The sequence below is a fragment of the Rhinopithecus bieti genome, unplaced genomic scaffold (assembly GCF_001698545.2).
Source record: "Rhinopithecus bieti isolate Rb0 unplaced genomic scaffold, ASM169854v2 scaffold_18466, whole genome shotgun sequence".
NCBI classification, from domain to species: Eukaryota; Metazoa; Chordata; class Mammalia; order Primates; family Cercopithecidae; genus Rhinopithecus; species Rhinopithecus bieti.
Genome location: NW_016809319.1, coordinates 948,448 through 963,878, shown reverse-complemented (window position 1 = coordinate 963,878; position 15,431 = coordinate 948,448). Strand labels below are relative to the sequence as shown.

The 15,431-nt window shown below is 43.1% G+C and overlaps 1 non-coding gene and 2 pseudogenes across 1 annotated transcript; 2 read left to right on the top strand and 1 right to left on the bottom strand.

The window, feature by feature from the left end:
• The first annotated feature begins 1,713 nt into the window (after nt 1-1,713).
• TRNAS-GCU (transfer RNA serine (anticodon GCU)) lies at nt 1,714-1,795 on the top strand. The gene has a single exon. It is a non-coding gene; the product is annotated as a tRNA-Ser (tRNA).
• Nucleotides 1,796-10,519: 8,724 nt separating this feature from the next.
• Nucleotides 10,520-10,867, top strand: LOC108540158 (60S ribosomal protein L30 pseudogene; annotated as a pseudogene).
• Nucleotides 10,868-13,950: 3,083 nt separating this feature from the next.
• Nucleotides 13,951-15,431, bottom strand: LOC108540116 (protein Tob2-like; annotated as a pseudogene).

The window sequence follows — 15,431 nt, the reverse complement described above, 5'->3', positions numbered from 1 at the left end:
CGGGTGTGAGAAAAAAAAAGCCTCTCCCAACAAAACTGAGAAGAGAGGTAGGACATTTCACAGGGAGGGAAAAAAGCACGAACATTCATGGCCGGGCGCGGTGGCTCAAGCCTGTAATCTCAGCACTTTGGGAGGCCGAGACGGGTGGATCACGAGGTCAGGAGATCGAGACCATCCTGGCTAACACGGTGAAACCCCGTCTCTACTAAAAAATACAAAAAAACTAGCCGGGCGAGGTGGCGGGCGAGGTGGCGGGCGCCGGTAGTCCCAACTACTCGGGAGGCTGAGCCAGGAGAATGGCGTAAACCGGGAGGCGGAGCTTGCAGTGAGCTGAGATCCGGCCACTGCACTTCCGCCTGGGCGACAGAGCGAGACTCTGTCTCAAAAAAAAACAAAAAACCACGAACATTCTTCTGGTAGAAAAGAAAACTTTCCCCTCCAAAATTCTGCACCAAATATCAAAAAGCACACAAACTCTAACAAGTTTAAGAGTCTTCTTTCCTTCTCTCCCTCCCTCCTTCCTTCCTTCCTTCTTTTTTTTTTTTTTTTTTTTTTTTTTTTAACAGGGTCTCATTCTGTGGCCCAGGCTGGAGTGCAATGGCTGCAATTAGGGCTCACTGCAGCCTTTACGCCCTCAGTGCTCCAGCGATCCTCCGCCTCAACCTCCTGAGTAGCAGAGACCACAGGTGCGGGCCACCACTTTCGGCTGAGTTTTGCAATTTTTGTAGAGATAGGGTTTCTCCATGTTGCCCCGGCTGGTCTTGAAATTCTGAGCTCAAGCGATCCAGCCGTCTTGGCCTCCCAAAGTGCTGGAATTACAAGTGTGAGTCACCGCACCTAGCCTCAGGCTTCTTTTCTTGATGATCATTTTATAATTGAGGTTGTCAGAGCTGGAAGGAACGTTAGGGGTTACTGTTCTGCTTCCCAAGTTGGGTTGGATTTAGTGAGGTGGCTTAGTTAAGAGCCACAATTAGGACCATGCATCCTGACTTCCGCACCAGGGAGTTACCCACCCCACAGGCCCTTCCCAGTGTCGGCAGCAACTGGACTGAGCCAATCTTGTGGTAGACACAAAAAGATTTTCTTTCTTTCAGTGTCCTGACCAAAGCCAAGAGGAGCGCCCTTGGGGCGCCTGTGCGCCTCTAATTTTTGTAAAAAAGCATGTTCTCACCTGTTGCTGATTTATCGTAGACTGATCAATAACAACACCTAGAGAAAGTAACAAAAGAGAAAGGAGGGCATCTCCTGGCCCTCGGGGATATTACAGAAGCAAATGAAAAGGAATTACAGTCAGGTTTCTGGTACGTCACATAAAACAGGAATCTAAGGACGAAGTTTAGATCGGGAAGCAAATCAATCTCTCGAATGCAGAATAAAGTGGCAGAAGGACCCGGCGAAGGGCCCAGCGTATGTCTCGAGGGGCATGCAGGTCAGCCAACTGGAGCCGGGTCAACAGTAAAGCAGCTGATTTGTGTCTACCAATGAATGCCGGCACTGGTTCAACCTATTATTAGATATTTGCCAAGTAAGTTCACTACTCTAAGTGACATCCGTCATCTTTATGGTGGTTGTGAAATGTGCCTTAATTAAGACCCCTGAGTCAGAGTGTAGTTATGGGGATTAAACCAGGAAAAAAAGATTAGATCGTGTTGCTACAAGACTCACTGGGAGCACTACACAGAGGAAGAAATTCAAGTTATCAATTCTTTGTGTGACGAGGTGGCCGAGTGGTTAAGGCGATGGACTGCTAATCCATTGTGCTCTGCACGCGTGGGTTCGAATCCCATCCTCGTCGGCTGCTTTGCAATCGTTTTGTTCCAGGAATTATAAATGATGTGGTAAGCACTTTATTTGGCGAATTCATTCCCCATTCACCAGCCATTTCAATAATTTCCTCTGATGTTTCCTGTTCTCTGCTTCTTTAGTAACACTTGTCTTCACTGTGAATGTAACTTGTTAGTTGATTTATTTGATTCATGTTTCATTCTCACCCAAATTTTCATTCCTTCACAAGTTTTACTTAGCATGATTCCCCATTGAGGCAACAATTGAAGATTTAATTGAGGGCTATAGAAAACCATTGCCTAAAAAAGTCAAAGGTACTTATAAAATCATAAAGAGTTACATACACAACATTATGTACATTGAACCATATGGGTTACTTAAGGCATTTTCAGCCTAATTGTATACCTCTACTGCAATTTTCATTTATTATCTTAATGCTAACTTTTAAAGCAGTCACTATTGTCTAAGGATCCCTGTCTTTGAAAAAGGAAGGAGAGTGAGAGTGTCTCATAGAGATATAACAAAGCTTACAAATACATTCCATAGAACATTTCTAGTTAGTACTAAAGTATTTCCTCTTGAGAAAGGAAAGAAGAATGTCAGTATTACATAGTTTCTATTTGTAACTTCCATCTTGGCTGATCTTTTGAGAGAAAAAAAGGAACACACATAATTTTATTCAATTTATTCAATTATTTTCATTTTTAAAATAAGTACTGCATTCACATGATTCAAAAAGTATGAAAAGTTGTATAGCAAAGTTTTGTCACTAATTAGCGTTGCCACCAGTAGGACACTCTTATTAGCTTTCATGTATCCTTCCAGAAACAAATTAAGACTATTATTTATAAGACTTGCATATATAAGACTACTAATCTCTCCAAGATACACTATTAAGTGAAAAAAGCATGATGTAAGACAATACATATAGGTGCTACTTGTAAAAAGCAGTAAACATACCTGTATCTGAATATATATATATACACACATAATTTTGAACATAGCATTTTATGTGTGTGTCTATATTTACAATACAAATGTCTAGTAGATATACTGTGTCCTAGGCAATATTCATTTGTAAGATATTGTCAAATTTCTTCCATATAAGTTGTGTTGATTTACCCTCCCAATAAAATGAAAAGGAGGTCAGACCACACCTGCTTATGCAGCCCTTACCAGAGAGATTGTTGTTTCAACTAACATTGTCCCAGATCATCTAAATGGAAGCTTAAGTACTCACAGTGAGGAGGAAGTGATTGAGAATCCTGGATTCTCATAAACTCAGTGACCTTAGTTTATTTCAGATTTTCTGGGTAACTACTGGCAGTTTATACATTGGGCTTCATAAATATTCAATACTTAACGGGCTTTTAGGCATTAATGGTGTTGAGCTTTGTGTGATTTGAGAGTACCACTCATTTGATTTTTTTTTTTAATGGGAATGATTTTTTTTTTTTTTTTTTTTTTGAGACGGAGCCTTCCTCGTTGCCCAGGCTGGAGTGCAGTGGCGCGATCTCCGCTCACTGCAAGCTCCGCCTCCCGGGTTCACACCATTCTCCTGCCTCAGCTTCCCGAGTAGCTGGACTACAGGCGCCCGTCACCACGCCCGGCTAATTTTTTGTATTTTTAGTAGAGACGAGGTTTCACCGTGTTAGCCAGGGTGGTCTCGATCTCCTGACCTAGTAATCCGCCCGCTTCGGCCTCCCAAAGTGCTGGGATTACAGGTGTGAGCCCCCGCGCCCCACCGGGAATGAGAATTTTAAAGCGTCTTAAGTCAGAGGTCTGAAATTGGATCACTGGCTTCATAGCATTATTAGCTTTTGGCCTGATGCGATGGCTATAATGCCAGAATTAATCTGTCTATAATTAATTATAGAATTAATCTGTCTGTAACGCCAGAATTAATCCCTCTAACTCCTGCACTGTCGGTGTCCACAGAGCGGTAATGTGGTGTTAAAGACACTAGCCGAAGACCACCAGGAACAAACCAAAATCAGATTTAATACATAGATGAAGTGACAAGGTATTCCAGAGTCACGGAGAAATGCAGTTCAACAAGAGGCTAGAGAGAGCTGTCTTGTGTAAGGTTGGGGTTCCTATTCGAGGATTCTGAGGAGTCTCTAAGAGAAGCGGGATCAGTTCTGGGTTGCTTGGTGTTTCCGAGGCGGGGTTAAGAGTAGCGGGGATTAGCTAGGGATTGGGCGTGGTCACAAGGAGAGGGTGATCTTCGATATCCCCAGTAGTACATGGATGGGTGTGGCAAAGCGGGTCTGCGCACTCGTAAAAAGGCAGCAATTGCTCAAAGAGGGGTCATTGCTACATTTTACAGCTGCTGCACGATCTTGGAAAACTGTTTCCTGTTAACTTTGCATCTGGCTTTACCTGTCCTCCCAGTCCCTGGTTAACAGCTTTTGGTTTTTGTTTGTTTGTTTTCAATTGGAGACTTCCTTTCTTTTCATGGTGACAGGTTTTCACTCTTCCCAACACTTAGGAAACTGTTCTCTGGCTCAGTGGGGTAGGAAGTTACACTGAACGCAATTTCTCCTCCTCCGGCCTGAGGTCGGGTTCGCGGTAGGATTGCCAGATAAGATACAGAATACCCAATTAAATTTGAATTTCAGATAAAGGACGAACAAAATTTTTGCATACCAATCAAGCAACACGTGACCTGGTGAGGCCGGGCGTCTGTGAGCGGGCTAAGGGGCAAAGCGAGAGGTGAGGATCTTCGGAAGATGAGGCCATGGGTGTCGCATCCTGAGAAACCTTCCCATTCGGGCTTTTCCACCTGGCTGCCGAGCAGTTGATAAACCTAAGATAGTGTCCTTTTCTGAGGTCTCCAGGGCTCAGCCCAACTTGATTCACAGAGAAGAGGCATTAAATTACAACGTGAGAACTCTTTCGTTTTGAAACATAACATTCTCACTCCTTGGAATTAAATATATCAAGTTGGAAAGGAGTTTTACTCAGTAAAGGAGAGAAATGAGCAGTTACTGGAGAGGTAAACGCAAAACTAGACCCCCAGGTCCGGTTGAGTCTTGAACTCACATCCCCAGATTCCAAGCGCAGTAATAAATCTTTACCCAGCCCAAGAGCAGTTGCCTCCACAATATCTAGCATAGAGAAATGAATTGGCTGCTTCATAAAGAGTTTCTGGCGAATATAGAAGTTGCTATGTTGTCTGCTACCAAGCTGTGCAGTGGCATCAGCTCATGAGACTTTAAGAAGAGCTGGGTTTGGGCTGAGGGAAGAGAAACTGGAGCACAGGGTACTACTTCTGTTTCTGATGAGGAAGAGGCAAGGGTCCAAATGAACTGGGAGTCAGTTGTAAGGCTGATGCCACACTTTTCTGGTGGGGATGGCAAATTTGCCTATCATTTATCACAATTTAAAAGTAGATATTAGAGTTCAAAAATAGACTCATATCAACTGATTTTCATCAAAGTTGTCAAGGTGATTCAGTTAGTCCTTTAGAGGGGAAAGGAAAGTCTTTTCAACTAATGGTGGTGTACCAATTGGACAAGAGCCATGTGCAAAAACAAAACAAAAACATGAATCTCCATCCTTACCTAACACTGTATACAAAAATTAACTCACAACAGCCCACAGACCAAAATAAAACCTAAAACTAAACCTATGACTTTAAGATTTCTTAAAGTAAACTTCAGAGAAAATCCTTGTGACTTTGTTAGACAAGGATTTTAAAATAGAAAAAACCATAAATCATAAAAAATTGATAATTTGACAGTCAAAATTAAAATTTCTGTTCTTTGAAAGGTACTGTTAGTAAAAATGGACAGCTCTCTGACTCAGAGAAAACATGTGCAGATTTTGCACAACAATAGGAAAACAATTCCACCCTCCCCAGTAAAAATGGGGAAAAGATTTGAATTACACTTTAACAAAAATGATATACAGATAGCAAACAAGCACATGAGAAAACTTCAATATCATTGTCATTAGGAAAATTCAAATTAAAACCACTACATGCCTATTACAATGGCAAAACTTTTCAAAAAAATTAAAAACAAATACTAAGTGCTGATGAGGGTATGGAAAAATTGAAACTCTCAGACTTTGCCAGTGAGAATGTAAAATGGTACGGCCACTTGGAAAACAGTTTGACAGGTTTTTTAAATGAAGTTAAGTATATTCTTACTCCATGACCCAATAATCCTCCTCCTAGATATTTACTCAGAAAAACTGAAAACTTGTCCACCTGTACACAAATGTTTATAGCAGTTTTATGTGTAATTGCCAAAACTGGAAACAATCCAAATGTCTATCACCTAGTGAATAGATAAACAAATTGTGGTACATCTATGTAATGGAATATTATTCAGCAGCATAAAGAACAAACCAGATAAACACAACATAAATGAGTCTCAAAAGCAGTGTGCCAAGTGAAAGAAAGTAGAAACCAGACTTAAATGCTTGTACTGTATGATTCTATTCCAGATAAGACAAAAGATAAAGTAAAAAATCACATTAGTAATTGTCTGGCTGGGAGTAGAGGGAAAGATTGACTAAAGAGAAGTGAGGAAGAATATGGGGGGGTGCTGGAAATGTATATCTTGTTATTGTAGAGATCTTTACATGACTACATGTGTCTGCCAAAATTCATCCAACTACATATAAAAAGGTAAATTGTACTGAATGGAAATTAAACTTCAATAAACTGATTTTTTAAAAGGTAGATATCATCACTTCGCTATTCCACTTCTAAAACTCTATTCTACAGAAATATTTGCATAAATTCAACAAGGTATGAACAAGAGCATAAAAGAATGTTCAAGGTAGCAGCCTTTGAAAGAGGGTTGGTATAAGGTTGGTTAAACAAATTATGGTGCATCAACTTAATTGTACTACTATACAACCATCAAAAATAATAAAATAGACAGGTAGTAACTGACATAAAAAGCGTGCTGCAGAACAATATTGTGTAGCAGTTTCTGTTTTTGTAAATATAACTCTAGAAGTACACATACAATTATATATTCATTTTTAAGTAGCTTTGAGGAATACATGCCAAAGCCAAACTCTTGCAGATTATTATTATTTTATTTTTAGGAATTGAATGGGGGGGGGGTGCAAGGGCTTTTTGGTTAATACTAAATTTGCTTTTGCAACGTCTGAAGGGGTTGGCAGGCAGAGGAGCATATAACTTTATATCATTTTAAAAATTGGGGTGGGGCACGGTGGCTTACCCGAGAAATCCCAGCACTTTGAGAGGCCTAGGCGCAAAGATTGCTTGAACGCAGGAGTTGGAGGCTGCCCTGAACTAGGATTGCACCACTGCACTCCAGCCTGGGAGACTGTGCGAGATCCAGCATTAAGTAAATAAATAAATAATCTATATAATACAATTAATAGTCACTTACATAGGAGTCCAGAGTCAATGTTACATTCGGCGCTGACCACCTACTGCGTTGAGTTTAGTGATGACGGTAGTGTGAAGACTGTGAAAAAAGTAAAAGGTAGAATTTCTACCTGCAAAGGATTTGTCATGCTTTGCCTGGCAGAGATGGGGGTTGGGAGTGCTAAAAAGCACGGGGCGGGGTGGGGTGAGGTGTTAGTAGTGTCTGGGCAAAGGAATTGGGAGATCTGATCTTCGTCCAGCGGGACCATTTGGGTAGCCCTTTAAGGATCTGAGGAAAGACTCTTGAAATGCACGGGTTGGGAGATTCTCTGGCGACCATCCAGGAACCTCAAGGTAGGACACTAAGGTGGGATTGGGGGATGAAATCTCAGAGCAAAGAGCAGTGGGTGCGCCGACGTGTAATCTTTACCGGATGCGTTCCCAGGTCCTTCTAGGTTTAAAATGTCTGAATCAGAAAGACCAAAATTTAAGAATCGGAGTCCAAAGCAGGAAAACAACAGAGTGAGGAAGACCTACTTAATAAATATTCCTCAAGCACCTCTTACTCGTTGGAGTGTGCAGTGAGAGCAGGCGGTGCAATCCGGGCTGGCCACGCAATGGATACTGTGCTTGCCCACTCTTGGCAGAATCTCGCGGCCCGGACCTTTTTCTTTCGAGGAATTTCCTTTTTGATCCAGATCTAATTTATTGATTTTTGTTTGTTCGTTTTGTAGAGACGGAGTCTTGCCAAGTTGGCCAGGCTAGTCTCCAACTCTTGGGCTCAAGTGATCCTCCCACTCGGCCTCCCTAAACGCTGGGATTACAGCCAGCCACCGGCGCCCAGCCTGTTGGTTTTTCCTCCTTTTGCACCTCTAGTTCCCGCGAACTTTAAATACCCTGGCTGACAAAGCGCGCGCTGCCAAAACCGTGTGTTAGGTGGAAGTTGAGTTCCCCCTCCGCTTCAGTTTCTATTCTGAGCTCTGCCATTCTCTCAGTGGTTAGTTCCTGTAATTGCTCTCACTCCAGCGAGTCAGTGCTGGTAGCAATGCTTGTAACCGCAAATGCAGATGAAATTAAAAGATATTATTTTGTTTAATGCTCTGCAATATGATTGAAAAACCTGGTTACAATGTATTTCTACAAAACATACCAGACAACCTTTAGAAGAAATGGAAAATCAAACATACCAATTAGAATAGAACAAATAAAAGTTGTCAACAGACTTCCCCCAGAAAAAGCATAAGACATAACAGTTTCACAGATAAATTTTAATAAACCATTAAGGAACACATAATTTCAATGCATTTAAAATGATTCCAGAATGTAAAAAGCAAAGGGAATATTCGATTTTTTTCAGAAACAATTCTAAGAGTGATCACAAAACTCAAGATAATTACCAATAGGAAAACCCCATTTTTCATTCTTTCTTATGCTGAATCCTAAATAAAATGATAGCAAACAGAATCCAGCAGCACACTAAAGGAATAAATAATTCACAATGACAAAATGGAGATGAGCGTAAGTATTATTTAAAATAGAAAAATCTTTAAACATAATTCACCACATTAGCATACGTGAGGAGAAAAAGCATATAAGGATTTAGGTAAATGTGGAAATGGCATTTGGTTGCATTAAGATCCATTTTTTTGGTTGTAATTTTTGAAACTTTTAATAAAAGAGGATAGCTCCTTACCTCACATTAGAAACATATCTAACTTACATCAGTGGTCATCATCCTGCTTTTCAGAGAATACATTATATGCATTGCCTTTGAAGTTAGCAACAAGCTAGAAAGATGTTCACTTTCATCACAAGAATTTTGTAGTGTTTTGGGTTAGTCAGAATTATTTAAATAAATAAATTCAAAAGAAGGGGATAAAAGTATCATTACATTGGATATATGAAGGTACGCAAGATTTATTTATGAAATTAAAGATATTTATACAAATAAATAAGAGAAATCACTTGCCTTCCTACCCACACACAATGGAAGAAAAGACCCCATTTACAATAGCAACAAAAGAGATAAAACATTAAGAAATAAATTTAGAAGGAAATTACGAGATGAATATAAAGAACACTTTGTCAATCTTCTCTACAAGTTAGTCTACATATTTAACATAATGCCAATACAAATTAAAATAGAGTTTTGTTTTCAAACTGTATATATTGCTTCTAAAGTTTACATGGAAAATAAACAACATTAGTAGCCAAGAAAATTCAGAAAAGAATAATGAGGCAGACATACACCTTTTGGGTATTTAGACATATTTTAAGGCATAGCGAATAAAACATTGTAGTATAAGTAGGATAGAAAATCCAGAAGCAGGCACAAATATTTAAGCATTTGATAAAGTTGACATTTCAAGGCAGTGGAGAGAAAGATGAATTTGCTACACATACAAGTGGATACTGAATATCAGATAGACATCTGAACAAATAGAGCATGAATACCACAATCTCAGCACATTCTCACAACCAGGAGATTCTAAATATTAAACAGAAAAAAAAAAAAAACATCCCATAGCAACCTAAAGAAAAAAAAAATAAAAGAGAGATTTTCTTTTATAGTTTTGAGCATGAGGAGGTCTAAGTATACACAGAAAACCTAGAAAACATAAAAGATTATTAAATTAAACTACTTAAAAATTTAAAATTTCTCGGAAGCTGAGGCAGGAGAATGGCCGTAAACCCGGGAGGCGGAGCTTGCAGTGAGCTGAGATCCGGCCATTGCACTCCAGCCTGGGCGACAGAGCAAGACTCCGTCTCAAAAAAAAAAAAAAAAATTTAAATTTCTGTATAACAAAAACAAAAGTTAAATAGAAAAATTCTGTGTTTATCACAAAGGACTGATTTCCCTAATACATGATAATCATACAAGTCAACAAAAGAAATACTATCACAGGCCGCCTGCAATGACTCATGCCTTAATCCTAGCACTTTGGCTGGGGTGGGCAGATCACTTGAGTTCAGGAGTTCAAGACCAGCCTGGCCAACATGGTGAAACTCTGTCTCTACCAAAAAATACAAAACTTAGCAGGGTGTTGTGGGCACGCCTGCAGTCCCCGCTACTAAGGAGGCTGAGGCACGAGAATCACTTGAACCTGGGAGGTGGAGGTTGTAGTGAGCCAAGATCACGCCACTGCACTCCAGCTCTGGGCAGCAGAGGGAGACTATGTCTCAAAAACAAAAAGAAACACCATCACAAACAGAAAAAAATGGAGAAGACATAAACAGAAAATTCACAGGAAGGAAATATGCATGAATACTAATTCATTCAACCTCATTCATATTTAAAGAAATGTTCCTTTCTCACTCCCTTGCAGCATCCTGGTGGCTGCTCTTGGTTGGAGGCCATCTGGCACCTAAGGCAGGAAGATGGTGGCTGCAAAGAAAACGAAAAAATCCCTGGAGTCCAGCAACTCTAGGCTCCAACTTGTTTTGAAAAGAGGAAAGGATGTGCTGGGGTACAAGCGGACTCTGAAGATGATCAGACAAGGCAAAGCGAAATTGGTCATTCTCGCTAACAACTGCCTACCTTTGAAGAAATCTGAAATAGAGTACTATACAATTTTGGCCAAAACTGGTGTCCATCACTGTAGCAGCAATAATATTGAACTGGCCACAGGATGCGGAAAATACTACAGAGTATGCACACTGGCTATCACTGATCCAGGTGATTCTGATATCTTTAGAAGCATGCCAGCACAGACGAGTGAAAAGTAAACCATGCAAAAATTTCTTTAAATAAACTCGCCAGAGCTTGTTTTTTAAAAAACGTTCATTAATACCACAATAATATGCCATTTTTTCCCAATAAGACTGTCAAAGATCAAAAACTTCGGTGAAGGTGGGAGGGGAAATAACTTTCAGGTATTGTTAGAGAGCTGTAAATTTTATAACTACTTTGGGGGCAATCTAGCAGTATGTACACATTTTTAAAAATTATATAATATATCATGCTTTCCATACAAACTTAAAACAATCTGGAACAGTAGAAACTCTACAGATTTCATAAATCTTTTTGTTTTGTTTTTAAACTAAAAATTTCCAAACATACCAATGTCCCATTACAAAATATTGCACAACATTCTGAATACAAACCCCTTGATTGTGTTCTTCCTTCACTAAAGAAAAAAGCTCATGACCCTGCTCTCCTGGTTCCTCTCTAGGCTTGCCTCAATGCCCCCTTCCCATCCCTAGAGAGAAAACTAGAGGATCCATAGCTCACTGCATTGAGGAAAAGACATCATTCCAGACTAACAGTTCACATTCTTCACAAGATAATCTACCTTCTGATTTGTTCCTGGGAAAGAGGGATAGATAGAGACAGGATGGGGAAAGGGGAGAAAAGATTTTATTCTCTTTTCTAAAGTTTGTTTTTCCTGAAAAAAAAAATGTTTCTCTCATCTTTTAAGGAAAATCTTGAAAAGTAAAAAAATATGTTTATTGTGTTAGAAATATACATCTATTATACATACCTCTTACATTTCACAAGTATAGCAAATTATTCAATACAAATGGACATCAAAAAATGTAAAAAATTTTAGAAAGTTTTCCTATGAAACCAGGTAAATTAGTGCAGATTTCTGTTTTGTTTTCGTAAAAAAATAAAATTGAAGCAAAAATGCCTAGATTTGAGACAAGACAGATTGAACTGGGCTCTAGAGCCCAGCACTGAAGTCATGCTCCTGAACACACAATTTTCCTTACATTTCAAAAGACACGAAGGGATTGGTCACCCCTTTCTCCCTGCATGTGGTGAGAAACAAGCTGACCTAGATGTGGGTGGATGCCTGTGTGTGTGGATGACAGGAGGGCTAGAAGGGGATGTAAGACAGCATCCAACCTTTCCCAGAGAGAAGCTATCTGCTGGGCCTATCACCTATGTGGGAGCTGTGAATGAGGGAGAGCGTGGCCCAAACTGGGCTGGCCCCTGAGAAGTCTAGGGGAACAGATAGTGCTGGGCTGAGAAATCAGGGCACTGCCTGCTGGGGGAAGTAGAGCTAGTGCCCACTGCAGGGAGAGGAGGCTGGCAGTGCCTGCCTGGGCTGGACCCACAGCCACAGCAGTTGCCCACTTGAGGTCCCTGGGGAGGATGGAGTGAGTGTGGCGGCAGGGGTTTTGGTGCTTTCTAGTGATGGGACCCTGATGCCAAGTGCCCCACTTGCCAAAGAATAAAATGTTTATTACCCTGCTCCCCTGGCTCCTGTCCACGTTTGCCTGGCCTTCTAGGGTTGGAGAAACAAACCCTCTTCTAGCAAAGGCAGAGGAGCAAACACTCTTCTGTGATCCAAACACGTCAGCTGGGAGTGCAGAGTCCCTGTCTAGGACACTACCCCTCACTGTATTAAGGTCCAGTGGGGTTAGGTCAGGGCAGTGAGGGGGATAGTAGGAAGTACTGAGAAGCTCTATCAGGCAGGAGCACAAATGTACTCAAATAACATCTACAACCAAAAGACCAAAAAGTATCCACTCCAGGCTCAGGGCTGCCCACTGCAGATGCTGACTCCAATATCCCACCCTGCCTCCCTTCTCACCCCCATAGGTGCTCAGGTGAGCAGCTTCCCACGTGGCTAAGGTCACACAACAGGAGGGTCGAAGTCCAGGGACTTCTCATAGGCATCAGAGGCTTGGGTATTCCCTTGGCCCTTCAGAGCTAACCTATTTTTCTGGTGGAGGCAGTCAAAAACAAAAGTGCAGATCCCTCTGCAGTCTGGAAACCAGTTCCTTCTGCAGTGCTTCTCTCTGGGAGTGTCTTAGGCTTAACCATAGTGGTGTGACCCCACCACACACACTGCAAAAGGACTGCTAATACTCCCAGCCCACTCCCCAGCCTCACTCATTAATAAGCATTTGTCGCAACCCAGAATCACATCTAGAGAGTAAGTTTCACATGGCTTGGAATCCTTTAAAACTGGACAGCAAACCATACACACACACACACACACACACACACACACCACCTCCCTACCCACAACTTCTGGCCCAGGGCAGAAGAAGCTGCATGAGAGAAAGAAAAGGCCATATGCATCAGTGGCTGGGTGGCCAGGGCCTTGATGATGGTCTGGACCTGGAGGGAATGGTGAGGTGGGGCCTCAGGACAGAGATGACAGGAATTAAACTAGATAAAATGCTAACCTTACTGTAGTCACAGACATCAGCTCTAGGGTGTGTGTGGGGGGGTGTCAAGTGGCCAACTGGCAGCTCCTTGTGGCCCAGCCTGAAATGGAGTGGGGGCTGGAGTCAGGCCTATTTTGGTGGCAGGGCCTGAGAAGGTCTGCCAAGATTGGATGGCTTTGAGTGTGAGGATCGCTGGGTGACAGAGGTAGTGACACAGGCCAGCCTCTCCCTGTTCCAGGGAGGGTCAGGTTCCAGCTGCAGCTCTTCCTTCCCTGTGAGCTTGGACACACCAATCCTAAACCAGGAGTGTGAGGAGGAAGGGAGGAACAGGGAGCAGAAATTCATTTCTGGACCATTCTTAGCAAAGGAAGCCACCAATTAAAGATGTTAGATAGAGAACTACATGTTAAAAAAACAAAGACAGAAAAAAGAAATATAAAACCCAAACCATACAGGCCGATGGGCAAGTTGTAAGTGGTAGGGGGTTAAGTTAAACACATTTTGGTGCTTTGGGAGCCTCTCCCATCCCGTGCCTGCACTAGATCTTTTTTTCTAGAAGTGAGAGTGAGAAAATCTTCTTGTACATTTTTCTTTTCCTTTTTTTTTGGTTTTTTTTTTTTTTTGGCCTTTCCTTTTCTTTCTCTTTTCTGTGGTCTTGGGTGCCTGGCCCCAGGGCAGGTAGACAGTCAGTTGGCCAGCACCACGGACTGGAACGGTTGACTAGGATATTGCATGGTGTTCAGGTTGTAGCTGAGGCCTTCCATGAAGGGTGGCTTCTCCAGGAAGAGGCGGGTGGTGCCACCTCCAAATACCTAGACCATGCAGAAGCTGCTGTTGTTGCAGGTGACAGTCCCACTGCCTCCAAAGGGGGATGGGGTGCCACTGCCCTGGCCATTGGCCCCATCAAAGAAGAAACTGGGAGAGCCACCACAGTTGTACTTGAGACTGTACGTGGCCTTGGGGGAGAGCTAGGATTGAGGGCCCGGTTGAGTGGGATGAAGTTCAGTGAATGCATAGACAGAGAAAGACTCTTGTGTTTCAACAAGCTGTTGGTGCTAAAGCGGGCAATGGAGGCTACTGTGGTGGCTGCTGGCCACCTGCCTCACCGCTGTCTGCTCCTCTACCACTTGCTGCCCCACCCCTCTTCTTTATCTTCGTGGAGCCTAATTTGGTGGCAGCAAAGGAGTCTATGGTGTAGGTGATGGGCTGGCGAGGCAGAGGATGAAGGTGGGGCTGGGTGATGGGAAAAGCATGGCGACGGGGAGTTGGACAAGGAGCTGTCCTGGCTTCCGATGGGCACGAGTATCTGGTCGTCAGGGCTGAAACTGCTCTTGATCTCCATGTCCAGCTCCAGGGCCCTGCAGCCCTCACTGTCATCCAGGTACAGCACTTTCACTGCTCCCTTCTCGCCAATCTGGTAGGACATCTCGAAGGGGTCAATCCATATGCTTATCTCCTCAGGCACATTGGCCCGCACATCTTCCACTGCCAGGCCACTTCGCTTGGCGGCCAGCTCCCCAAAGGGGTTCACCATCTCCCCAGTGTGGACATGGTGGAAGCCAGAGCCCTTCAGCGGTTTGTCAGGGTACCAGTGGACTTCTTATTTCTTTTTCAGAAGCGCCACAGCAGCTTGTTGTACAAGAGTAGAAAATGATGAAGTTCAGGGGTGCTTTGATCTCCAGCTGCATAGTCCTTTCCTAGGCAGAGAATCAGCACAGGGCCCGTGCACAGCCTTGGGCTCCAGAAGGCTTCCGGTCTCCGCCGCTGCTGGGCGCTCTGTCGGCCTCGGGGCGGCTTCTCCCTCTAGAGTGGCCCTGAGCGCGGGGCGGAGGTCGCTCTCTCTTCCTTTCCCGGAGCCGCGCGGCCGGGAGCCGAAGTCCTTTTCGTCGTCGAGGGTTGGGGGACGAAGCAAGCAGCTATGGGTCATGACTCTCAAAAATGATTCTTTCAGCTCTTAGGAGGTCGGGCGGTTGGGGGATGGAGGGCTGGCGGGCGGCGACCTGGCGGGGAGAACGGACCAGAGGGTGGCCCGTGTCGGGGGGCTGAAGAAGCTCCGGGCTGCGGCCGCGGGGCGGTCCTGCCCTCCTGGCCCTGCGTCGCTCGAGCTGCTGGCTTTTCTCCGCGGAAGACCCCCACCTTTCAGCGCCCGGGCCCGAAGTCTATACAT